This window comes from Leguminivora glycinivorella, chromosome 1 (genome assembly GCF_023078275.1).
Source record: "Leguminivora glycinivorella isolate SPB_JAAS2020 chromosome 1, LegGlyc_1.1, whole genome shotgun sequence".
In the NCBI taxonomy this organism is placed as follows: Eukaryota; Metazoa; Arthropoda; class Insecta; order Lepidoptera; family Tortricidae; genus Leguminivora; species Leguminivora glycinivorella.
The window spans coordinates 33,698,435-33,711,555 of NC_062971.1; the positions used below are offsets into that span (position 1 = coordinate 33,698,435).

A 13,121-nucleotide genomic window follows, 5' to 3' on the forward strand; every position below is an offset into this window, starting at 1 on the left:
CTCAGGAAGCATAATAACCAATATTAGTCATTATTATTTCTTTGACTTGTAAATGAAACCCAGACATAATATCGGAACGTTACGCAGCTGACAACTGTCAGTGTCAGTCAGGGGCAGGAAACTTAGAAGAGGCCCCTTTTTGCATAGAAAGTGGCTACATCGTGTAAGTTTTGGTACCAAAATTTCTTAAGTTGGTACTTTCAACTATAGCTACTAGATGGCGGGGTCACTAAAATACATTTCTAAAAGTTTCTATATGAAATATTCCATTTCAAGCACAGAACATTTAATGTTATTTTGTAACAAAGATTTTTATTGAAAAATTATTTTTTTACTGAGAAGTTAAATATCAGTATTTTAGAATTATCATTATTAACATTTATTACTTATTACAAACAATGTCCGAATATGCCCACCGTAAAACGAAACGTTTGGAAAAATGGCGTTACAAAAGTCATATTTTTTTTAGGTTAATTTACTTGGTTTATTATTTTATTATTTATTTATTAGTTTATTATTTTTGATGTCTTTTTTATCACTTTATTAAATAAAAATTAAATGTTCCATTTTTTTTTTCAATTCAAATTCGAAATTGTGATTTTGTTAATTTCTTGTTAAAAATGAGTGAACCCGGCAGAAATAAACGGTATTGCATTTTCAGCTGTGCGGATTTGGGTAAGTAAAGTAGTTTTTGATACATTTTCCATTTGCGTGGTAATTATTTCTTCATATTTATTGCGTTGTGGTGCATACACTTAGCCTATGCGTTTTGGATATTTATAATTTTTCTTATAAGATTAAACAAGACGGTTTACCACCACATATGTTGCAGGTGCACCCATGCACGGTATTCCTCATCCGGAAAGAAAAGTCGAGTTATTTGCTATTTGGCTGTCAATTGCTGGATAGAAACTGAAGGAGACTGACCCTTGGAAGATATATAAAAAGGTTTGTGACCATCACTTTACATTACACCAGAGCAAAAAGTAGCATGCCCGGTGGCATGTGTGAATTTTGAAGGTGGGTAAATAATTATACACCATATTTTTATTGAATTCCGTTAACTTCGGCATATAGTTAGGTCCACAGAACTTAATTTAGATAGAAGAAACAAATTCATATATTTGTATAGGGGCCGAGTGTGTCAAATTTTGTACTGAAGTTGATTCTTGCCTGTAATTTTGAATATGTCTCAGGCTCTTGATTGTTCATAATTTTTGTGTTGTTGCAATTGAATATCACGTAACAAGGCATTTTTTATGTTTTGGTTGACTTCAACTTACAAAAATTGACGCCCGAAAGCTGCAAGCTGCGAGTAAAGACGGACAACTCAGTGGATTTCACTGAGTTCATTTGACACGCTAAGTAGATACGTTTGCTTGATCTATGGTTTATATCTGTGGTTAGGTCCATTATAGGAAACAGAATAGCATGGTTAGTTTTTTTTATTTCGTAACTTTTTTTTGAAAAATCCCATACACCTGCAATAGATGTTACATCAATTGCGGTTAAGAAACGGGCTCTGTGTGTTTGATATGCGATTTAGTACGAGTTCTTAACCAGTCCCGTCTGGCAGAAAGCATGAAATTTATGTAGCTTATAGGGCATGTATGTAGCTTATAGGGTTATAAGAAAAAATAGAAGTAGAAACACGCCGAGCTGTCAATGTTTCCCCTCTTTCCCCCCACTTTTGTATCCCTGTTTTCAGTTTTTTTATATTTCCATGAAAACCGTAAAAGCTACAATAATAACGTCTAAAAGAAGTATATTCTCTATAAAATTCCCTACAATATTGTCTTTGTTAGCTAGAACTTATAATTTTCAAACTATGCTCATTTTCCCTTTGCCATATTTGTGTTTGGTGACCAGTAGGATAAGTAAGGCCAGCGACTTTGCACTTTTGCCTGTGGCGACGCTGCTTGGCAAAATTGTTCCTTGGGTCAAACTGATCCGATTTACCCCAATAGTCATGAAATCGCACGTGACTACTCCCCACAAAGAGCGCGATCGCGCGCGCACACGTACCTTGTATCGCCGCTCAAATAAAATCAAAATATACGAAATTAGTTGTGCCCTAAGTGATATTTGCATTAAAGTGGAATCTAGATACGTGAAGTATGTGACCTGCTAAATATTATTCGTGAACTATCTTTGAAAAGTGCAATTTTGGTGAAATAACTAAGATGAAATAAAATCCAATTAAACGCCATAGCGCACAGCTGACCGGCCGTTATCGCGGCCGTTAGTTGTCCTTGTCGCGCATACTCAAACTAAAGTGCAGCGGTCCTGCTTACACACGGCGAAATAAAAAAGCATACCCTCAAGATGGAAAAATGTGCACTATGTTCTGAAATAATCGAACAAAGTGAAATACTAAAATGCACAGTTTGCAAAAAATGTTACCATTACAGATGCCTGCTTATAACTACGGCGAAATATATGGCTCAAAATTATGAAATCAAACGCTCATGGCGCTGCTCAGAGTGTTCTAACATAACATATAGGAAAAATAACAACAGTACACCACCAGGTCAAAAACTATCAGCATCATTAAGCGAACTGGACATGTCCGTGGACCACCTACTAGACGAAAACGACCTGCAAGGTGATACTCTTTATGTAAGCCCTAACAAAACCCTAAGGGAAACTAGTTTACGCGTCAACGCAACCCCAAGCACCTACGGGCCAAACCCTATTTCTTTACAAGCAAAACCTGTCACGCTGGAGAGCATTTCGAACCTTTTGGACATGAAATTCGAGGCTAACAACAATTATATGCTTACAGACCTAAAAAAGACAATTAAATCTGAAGTTATTAACGCAATTAATGAACTAAGGGCGGAAGTTGAAGTAAAATTAACGGATATGAACCAGGAACATGAACGACTAAAAAACCTAATTAATCAAGCAAACACAAGGATTCAGTCACTTGAATCTGAAAAACGAAATTTAAAATCTGAATTAAGTGACTTAGAAAATCGTCTGCTTACGAAATTGTCCACCAACAACGAGCCCGTCGATAGTAACGCCAAAAAAATTATTATTTACGGATTAACCGAATACCACTATGAAACGTCACATGACCTATATGAGCGAATTACGAATATTTTCTATGACAGATTAGAAGTGAACGTAAACAGCTATATCGAAGACATAAAACGATTAGGTAAACAGGGGCGTCGGCGTCCAGTACTCGTCGAATTTATCAGCAAGAGGGTAACGACCTATATACTTCAAAATAAACAATATTTCAAGAACACTGGAATTGCAATCTCGACTGTTTTGGACAAGAAAGCGCTACTGGAAAGAAAAACATTGAGAAAAGGCTTGATACAAGCGCGAGCCAGCGGCAGACATGCCATTATAAGAAATGAAAAACTGATAATCGACGGTCAAGAATATACCGTGGACTCTATGGCAAATCACTACCTATTCAATGATAGTTATAAAATAAAAGCAAGCAACTCTAATCACGAGCAGCAAAGTACAAATTTATCTATTGAACTTACGCAACATAAAACCCTGAATGGATCACAGACCGCCCAACAGAACAACAATAATATAGATCTGCAAAATGGTCCTTTTTTTCGTAAGTAATTCGGAAGAAATTAATCTATTATTCCAAAACATGCAAAGTTTGAAAAATAAATCTCATCTTCTTGAAGAATTCGTGCATGATAACGACTTTCTAGCTATATGCCTAACGGAGACGTGGATTTCTGAAGCGCAAAAAAATCTAATCCACATAAACGGATACGAAGTTGCTGCAGCATACCACCGACGAGAGCGCCCAGGTGGCGGGGTGGCGATACTCGTAAGGGATAATATTAACTACATCGATAGACAGGACATAGCGGACTTATCAATTGAAGGTAACATAGAATGCTGTGCGATAGAAATACCTCAATATAGCCTCATGATCGTTAACATATATAGGCCAGATAGAAATATGACTACTTTTTTCGACACGTTGAATACAATGTTATGTAAAATTAAATGTAAAGAAACAAAAATGCGTATAGTTATAGGAGGAGATTTTAACATAAATATGCTCAAAAATAATACTGTTTCTCAAGATTTACTAACTGAAATGTCCTCCTATAATTATAAATTACTTGTTAAGCAGCCAACTAGGATAAATAACAATTCTGAATCATGTATTGACTTAATATTTTCAAACTGCTCTGATTGTACAATAAAGGTAGAAGAAAACGGTTTATCTGACCACCGAAGTGTGTTATACTCATATAATTACCGGTGTACAGTGCGCAAAGCGGTTGAAAAATTTACTTACAAAAGAATATTTTGCGACACAAATATACAATTGTTTAAAGAAGCGCTGAAGAAAGTAAATTGGTATGAGTTAATGTCAATAAATTTTGATACTAATGTGAATTATAATATATTTCATGATAAGCTACAAGAAATTCTCCACAATGTCATTCCAATAAAATATATAAAGGTAAAATCGAAATTTAATAAAAAAACGTGGCTAACCGCCGGCATAAAAACTGCATGTAGAAATAAAAGACTTTTAAGAACACTTAATAATCAAATAAAAGATAAAACACTTAGTAATTACTGCAAAAAATACGGGAAAATTCTAAAAAAATGCATTAAAATGTCAAAAAAACAGGTCTACATTAACCAAATGAATAAAGCGCCGAACAAAACTAAAGCCCAAACAAAACAAGCCTAAACAAAATTCCCGGAAAAATTAAACTAGAAACAAATCCAACCGCCTTTAAAAATAATCTTAAGAAGCTGCTAATTGATAAGTGCTACTACACTGTGAACGAATTTCTTAACGACGCTAATCTATGATGTTACCTAAACTTATTGTACCTGCCTATACTTAAATAATTTATATTAATAATGCTGATTAAAACTTAAGTTTGACATAAATTTTACTACGACTGAATATTTAACTGTTAGAATAATATGTTGTGCAGGCAAAATTTATTTGTGCGAGTAGATAGTGTTAGTTATAAGTTATAAGTATGTACTAAATTGCTTTACCCTACCCGGGTCCATGTAACATAGTCATAAGTCCTAGACGTAATGCATGTACATGACTGCAATAAACGAATATGAATATGAAGAGAAGGGGAAGTGGCCGGTTTCCTCGATGAAATCTATGCAATACTTCTTCTTGCTCCTAGCGACTAGGGCAAATCGTATATCATTTCCGTGTTAATCGTTTCTGCAAAAATCGTTGCTCCTTTTCATACAAAAAATAACGATTTTATAACAAAATAATGTTTTTAGGGTTCCGTAGTCAACTAGGAACCCTTATAGTTTCGCCGTGTCTGTCTGTCCGTCCGTCCGTCCGTCCGTCCGTCCGTCCGCGGATAATCTCAGTAACCGTTAGCACTAGAAAGCTGAAATTTGGTACCAATATGTATATCAATCACCAGAACCCCAAAGGCGGCGGTTTTTTTTTCTTAAAAATTATTACATTATCCGATCCGATATTGAATGTCGGACCGATATCCTATACATTAATTACAGGCGCCATATTGGGTTTTTTCTACTGAAATCCATCCGACATCCGATATCGGGTCGGATACTGTGATAACGGCCTTAGGGTCATTACGCACCAGATCGGTCGTCATATATTATGGGTTCGTAGCAAAAATGTACAAAACGGAACCCATATAGTTTCATCATGTCTGCCTGTCCATATGTCATTGAATTATTAATTTTGATAACAAGTAATTTTTTCCTAATTCTTATTTATAACTGCAGGTTCATCACAGTTCCTGCACAAGGAAAGTAAATCTGCACAAAAGGACATCAGAAGTTTAAAGAACAAGTTGAGGAAGTCAGTGAAACAGGCAGGACATAAAAAAGCAAGACTCGCCACGGTTTCTAACCTGTTACATAGATCTGACGATATGGCAAGATTTACAAAAAATATGAGCCGATCATGCCGCATTTTTACGGGCATGCAATAACGCCAAGCATCAAAAAAACCAAAAGGAAGAAGATATAACATGGAAGAAAAAGTATTGGCGCTATCCATTTTCAAGAAAAGCCCTAAATGCTATAATTTATTGTATAAATATTTTAAATTATCATCAGCAAAATCATTGAAAAACTTGTGCGACATAAAAATATTGCCAGGTATTAACAATTGCATTTTTGAAAAATTAAAAGAAACTGTTGATGAGCTCATTGAAGAAGACCGATTGTGCACTTTAATGTTCGATGAAATGTCACTGACACCTCATGTTCAATATAACCCTGGAACAGATGAACTGAAAGGTTTTGTAAGCCACGATGATAAATTAAAAATCGCCAACCATGCCATGGTTTTCATGGTAAAAGGTATAAAAAAGAATTTCAAACAACCTCTGGCATACTATTTCACACAAAGTCTGAAAACGATTGAATTAAAGTAAAGGCGATTATAAAAGAAGGCTATACACAAAACTGGCCTTAAAGTGATATGCACGGTGTGTGATCAAGGGGCAACGAACGTGAGCGCTATAAACAGTCTCGTTAAAGACACTAGAGAAATGTATATAAAGGCAGGAAAACAATGGCGGGAGGAATGTTTCGAAGTCGAAGGAGCCAAAATTATTCCACTTTACGATGTCCCCCATCTTATCAAAGGATTACGAAATAATCTGTTAAACAAAGATATACAGTATAAAGATTCAAGCCAAAATGATAAAATTATAAAATGAGAGTTCTTCGAACAGCTTTATGAAGCCGATAAAACACGCGGAGAGCTTAGGTAAGTCAGCATTCATAATTACCAGGGTTCGAAAATATTCGATATTTATAATAAATATCAAAGTATCGGATATTTATGATATCGATACCTCTGGGTTCAATTGGCGTAAAGGACATTTTGGCGAAAATGAGTTATATATACAGTTTTGTTCAGAATTTCAAGCGCTATCGATCTGTGTAGTTAAAATTTCGATATCTCTTAAAAAGTTGCCTTTACGACCAAGATTTTCTACTATGGACTTGCAAAAATAGCTTTTCTGAAGGGGCGTAAATATCAAGTCATTAATTATAAATTATTATTTGTGTCGTAAAGGAAATCTACAAATAAAAATATAGTCGTAAGTCACCTTGATATATATTGTTGCCCTTTAAGCCCTTACTTTTTAAGGATCACTTTCTATAGTAGTGTGGTAAAGTTGGGCGTAAAGGACAAGTTTTTTTGTTCTTCGTCCTTTACGACCAGCACTAAAAATATTTTATCCGCAACTGTAATCGATATCTTTGGGTTCAATTGTCGTAAAGGCCATATAATGCAGGTTTCAAGAGAAAGATAAACCCACTTTTTTTGTTTTTTTGACCTATATTTGTGCCGTGTATAAGAAAAATATGCAGATTACGAGTATCTTTAACCTAGTGTAGCAACCGTAGTGATAAACTAAACGATTTAGAAGATAGATGGTTGTAAAGGACACGTCAAAATGCTATAACGTCCTTTACACCCATGATTTGATAGGGTCGTAAATGACAGTCTTAGATGATTTTTATACAAAGTCGGGGCGTAATTGTAACCGAAATGGTACTACAAATGTTGTGCTAAGTTTACAATTAAAAACTGGAAAAATGTATCAAAACGTACTTAATATGGCATAGAATAGCTACATTAGTTTAATGCAGTGTATTATTTATCTAAGCTATCTTAGCAACAAAAAAGAACAAGACTATTTTATATCCAGTTTTGTAATAAAGAAACAATATTTGCTTAAAAACTATCTAATACTTTGGCAACAAATTCAAAGTTATTTTTTTAGTATTCGCCGCTGTCTGAATAGTCAGTAGGTTACGCATTCAGCCTTTAATTCTAGCAGGGAAACGCTTTCGTAGTATTATTATACTGCGGCGAGATGTAGGTAATAAAAAAACACTATGGTAATCAGGGTACGTACCCAAATGCACAAACGCTCACGATAATATCTATTTCGTAGCTATATATCTTTATCGCTCTTGCGTATTGCACCAGACTGCATTGTTGTCGGCGTCTGGCGTCGACGATTGCCATTCAGCTACGCCGGCAGTCATAGCTGGGCACCGTTAATCAAATAGTTAACTTCGATAATCGCTAATCCGTTACTATAAAAGTTAACTTCGTTAATCGTTAAAGCGATACATTTCAACAAATTTAACGGAAGTTAAAGTTAATCGATAATCCGTTAATCGCTATAAAAAAAAAATTTTACTTGATAACTGATGCAACTAGCAACAGTAAAAAAATTTTTTTATAGCGATTAACGATATTTAGTATTTGAGTAAGTTTATATGTTACTGTAAAAGCCCGAAGTTTGCCAAAATCTCTTAAAAAATCCCAGCTGCCAATTGGTAAAAGCGAAATGTTAATAAATATTGTTCTCTTTGGACTTATATCGACGTTGGTTAGGTAAATTCTAGGATTTATATGTTTTATTGGGTCAATCATACGGTCGTAGTCATGGTGCGTAGGTTCCTCGGATTGAGATACCTCTAATCGAAGTTGCGATCCACGGTAACTTGGTAGATAGCGCGGCCCGCCGAACTCTGCACTCTGGCTTGATACGTCGTCGGTTGCGCGATTTGTGTGTCATGCCTGATGATTTACATTCTATTTCGCAGTTAGTGATGGGTGCAGTAGGACTAATAAACTTTAGCAGGTATCGAACAAGTGATCCAAAGGCACCAATTTGTCTGCAGACAATTCACAAATTCACAATTCATAAATTCACAAATTTACGTGAAAATCCTAGGTTTCGCCGTACTCCGGGCTTTTACAGTAGCGGTCAGAGCAAGTATTACTCGGCGCGTGCGGAACTGGATTAACGATTAACGGACTCGAAGAAATTTAACGGAAGTTAACGAATCCGTTAACATTTTTTAAAGTTAACTTAAAAGTTAATCCGTTAACCAAAATGTTAACTTCGTTAATTAACGATTAACGAGTTAATGCCCAGCTATGCCGGCAGTAAACTTTAACAGTAGACTATACTAACATTTAGTGCGACAATAACGGCCACTTGCACCAATGAAAATGGAGTTTTAACCCACCATTTTATATGGAATTTGACAGTTGACAGCCCACTAACCCTGAGTTAAGTAGTTGGTGCAAGTGGGCCTAACAGGTGCGTTTCGCTAGCGAATGAGCATTAGCGTTTGGTGACTTGGCTATGTACCCAGGTACTTAAAGCATTGACTATAATATTTCTAGGATTGAACTCATAATTAAGATTATTCTTATTTAACAGGTTTTAGACTAAATAACAATCTTCTGTTTTAAAATTATCAAAAATATGAATCAACATATTACCTAGTAGGTAGTCTTGACTACAGTTACTATTATTTATTAGTTGGTCACAGTTTGTATACGCGTCCTAACTTGCGTTTATAAATAGGTACTTAACTCTTTAGTTATTCTTAGAACTTCTTTCTACTTTAGACTTAAAATTACTGTCGTATTAATATAGTCTACTGTTCACAGTTGCTGATTAAAGTTTACGTGATTACCATTAGTGTTTTTATATTTACTTAAACTACGAAAGCGTTTTCCTGCTAGAATTAAATACTGAAGGCGTAACTTATTGAGACAGCGGCGAGTACTAAAATAATAACTTTCCAAAACATTAGATAGTTTTTAAGCAAATGTTGTTTCTTTATTGCAAAACTGGATATAAAATAGTCTTGTTCTTTGTCTTTGCTAAATATTTAGATAAATATACACTGTAACACTATTGTGGCTATTCTATGCCATATTAACTACGTTTTGATACATTTTTAGGGTTCCGTAGTCAACTAGGAACCCTTATAGTTTCGCCATGTCTGTCTGTCCGTCCGTCCGTCCGTCCGTCCGCGGATAATCTCAGTAACCGTAAGCACTAGAAAGCTGAAATTTGGTACCAATACGTACATCAATCACGCCAACAAAGTGCAAAAATAAAAAATGGAAAAAAATGTTTTATTAGGGTACCCCCCCTACATGTAAAGTGGGGGCTGATATTTTTTTTCATTCTAACCCCAACGTGTGATATATTATTGGATAGGTATTTAAAAATGAATAAGGGTTTACTAAGACCGTTTTTTGATAATATTAATATTTTCGGAAATAATCGCTCCTAAAGGAAAAAAAAGTGCGTCCCCCCCCTCTAACTTTTGAACCATATGTTTAAAAAATATGAAAAAAATCACGAAAATAGAACTTTATAAATACTTTCTAGGAAAATTATTTTGAACTTGATAGGTTCAGTAGTTTTTGAGAAAAATACGAAAAACTACGGAACCCTACACTGAGCGTGGCCCGACACGCTCTTGGCCGGTTTTTTTCAAGTTTCTCAATTGTAAACTAAGCTAAAAACAGTTGCCATTTGTACCATTCCGGTTACATTTACGCCCCGAATTTGTATAAAAATCATCTAAGACCGTCATTTACGACCCTATCAACTCTAATTGTTCAAAAAATCGTGGGTGTAAAGGACGTTCATAGCATTTTGACGTGTCCTTTACAACCATCTAACTTCTAAACCATTTAGATTATCACTACGGTTGCTACACTAGGTTAAGGACACTAAAAATCTACATATTTTTCTATATACGTCACAAATATAGGTCAAAAAACAAAAAAGATATAAACATTTTTATAAAAAAAAAGTTGTTTTTTGCTTCTCCTGAAAACCTGCATTTTGTCCTTTACGCCAATTGAACCCAAAGGTATCGATATAGTATATCGGATATATATCAGCATTGATATATCCATTTTGTATGGAAGGCATATTATTTTGTTGCACTATTTATGAATATAACTTCAAGTTCAAATAAGGAAAAATCTTCAAAAAACATAACATTCAGTAGAAAAACAGAATCAAACACAAAAAAAAAAATATCTTTAACAATGTAAAAATTTTTTTAAACCATTTTTGTATTGCAAAATTTATAAAAAAATTGTGTGTTTTTATTGAATTCCGTTAACTTCGGCATATATTTAGGTCCATTATAGGAAACAGAATGGCAAAGTTAGATTTGTTAAATTCGTATTTTTTCTAAAAAAAACCATACACCTGCGATAGATGTTAACTTCGATTGCTGTTGAGAAACGGGCTTTACAATTAACTCACACTAAGTAAGTGTCAAAATTATGTCATGTCAATCGCGTATCAAACACACAGAGCCCGTTTCTTAACAGCAATTGATGTAAAATCTATCGCAGGTGTATGGGATTTTTAGAAATTAGCGCGACCTGTATTGTATGTCGGTTTTTCAGGGATAATTATTTATATTGTTAATGCAATTCAACAGTTGTTATTTAATTCGAAACAAAATATTTTACACTAGGTTTTTTACATTTTCCTGAGAGGGTTCCTTTTCTATGACCTCACTTACCTCACTAGTAGTGTACATATCAGAGTGTTCTTGCTGAAATGTAATATTATTTTAGCACTAATGTATTAATTTTGTTCCTTGTCTATTTTCAGGAGCCTTCACAAACTAAGCCTTCAAAAAGATGAGAGTGAAGATGGCTGCCCAGATTTTTAGTCATAGCGTGGCTACAACAACAGACCATTTCGTTGCCAGAGGACTCTTGCCCGAGGAATGTCGACAGTTAATAAATCCTGTTCTCTTGATTGATAAGCTATTCGTTAGCTTGAATGCTGGTACATTTCATGTGCCAAATGGCAAATTATATAGAGGAGCTGTGCGCAAAACATCAGAGCACCATGAACTGTGGCGAAAGGCAATAACTTTTTTTAAAAATGCTAAATTTTTATCAAAAAAGAAGATAGGAAACAAAATTAGACTCGTCGAAACAAATATTCCTAGTACAAAAAATTTAATTAAAACTATCGAGGGAATGCAAGCCATCTGGAAAATTCTTAGCCAAAAATATTCTCTAGATAGCATGTTAACAAGAAATTTTAATCAGGACCCGGTTGAAAACTTTTTTGGAAATATTAGAAGCTTGGGAGTACGAAACAATTCGCCAACATGCACTACTTTTGAAGGTTCATTTAAATCTCTGCTCTTAAATAACTTTAGTTCCCAACAGGCAATCAACGCGAATTGCGAAGAAGATTTCAATTCATACTTGCAAACTTTAGATTTTTTTTTAGACGAAAATAAAAAAAAGAAAGTTTAAAAAAACAGAACGATATGCAAATAAACGAAAAACTTATGGAATCATTAACATCAGAGTCGACAAACAATGCCAATTCGTCTACGCAGGCGCAATATGTTTGTGGCTGGGTCCTAACTAAATGTTTAAAAAAAAAAAACACAATGTTCTCTATGTCGAAACTCTTTGCTCGCAAACAAAAATGGAAAAGGTACTCTCATGCAGGCTAGAGAATATACCAACAAGATTTGGCTTTGCTATCCATCGGATGCATTATACAATAGTTTTAGAGAAATACAGGACATAACAGTCACATACAGTGCTGGACAAAATGCATCATACACCGACATATAAAATAAACTTTCTATCATAATTTTTTTACCCTTAAGCCCCATTTAGATGGTACGAGTTTCTCGCCCGTTTTGGTCGAGAAACTCGTATGACATTATCGTATGCGATAATCGCCTGGCGATTATCGTACGAAAACGTTTACATTGGTGCGAGAAATAAAAACTCGCATACGAGTATCGTATGCGATACTCGCCAGGCGATTATCGCCAGGCGAAATAGTTTAGACGGAGAGTTGAATTTTCGGGAAATATTTCCATAACATTTCTCGACTCGTCTAAACCGGTTCTCGTATGACATTTCTTCTCGAACGTGCGATTATCGCACGAATCGGAGCGAACCGATTTTCATGCGAGTTTTGCCTGTCAACTTGCGTGCTTAGTTGCTAATTAATTAATTATAAACACATATATTACATGCTTTTTTATAATGTTGGATATAATTTACTTTGGATTTATTTGAATTTAAGAGGAATAGTACCCAATAATATTAAAAACACTATAAAATATTTATGACGGTCTAAATAATAATTATATAATAGGGAAAATAATGAATTCGACCGTAGCGTTACCTAGTTAATAAAATCTTGGTTGCGATACTTGCTATTAGGTTTAGGATATTATTGAACATAAAATATAGATAAGATTTATTTTAAATGATAGCATTCACTATATAATATTGATAATGA

At 34.6% G+C, this 13,121-nt stretch overlaps 1 long non-coding RNA gene across 1 annotated transcript; it reads left to right on the plus strand.

Annotated features, from left to right (window-relative positions):
- Positions 1–254: 254 nt before the first annotated feature.
- Positions 255–12,538, plus strand: LOC125231649. The gene is made up of 4 exons (XR_007177650.1): positions 255–675; positions 833–948; positions 5,749–6,742; positions 11,448–12,538. It is a non-coding gene; the product is annotated as an uncharacterized LOC125231649 (long non-coding RNA).
- The last annotated feature ends 583 nt before the right edge of the window (positions 12,539–13,121 follow it).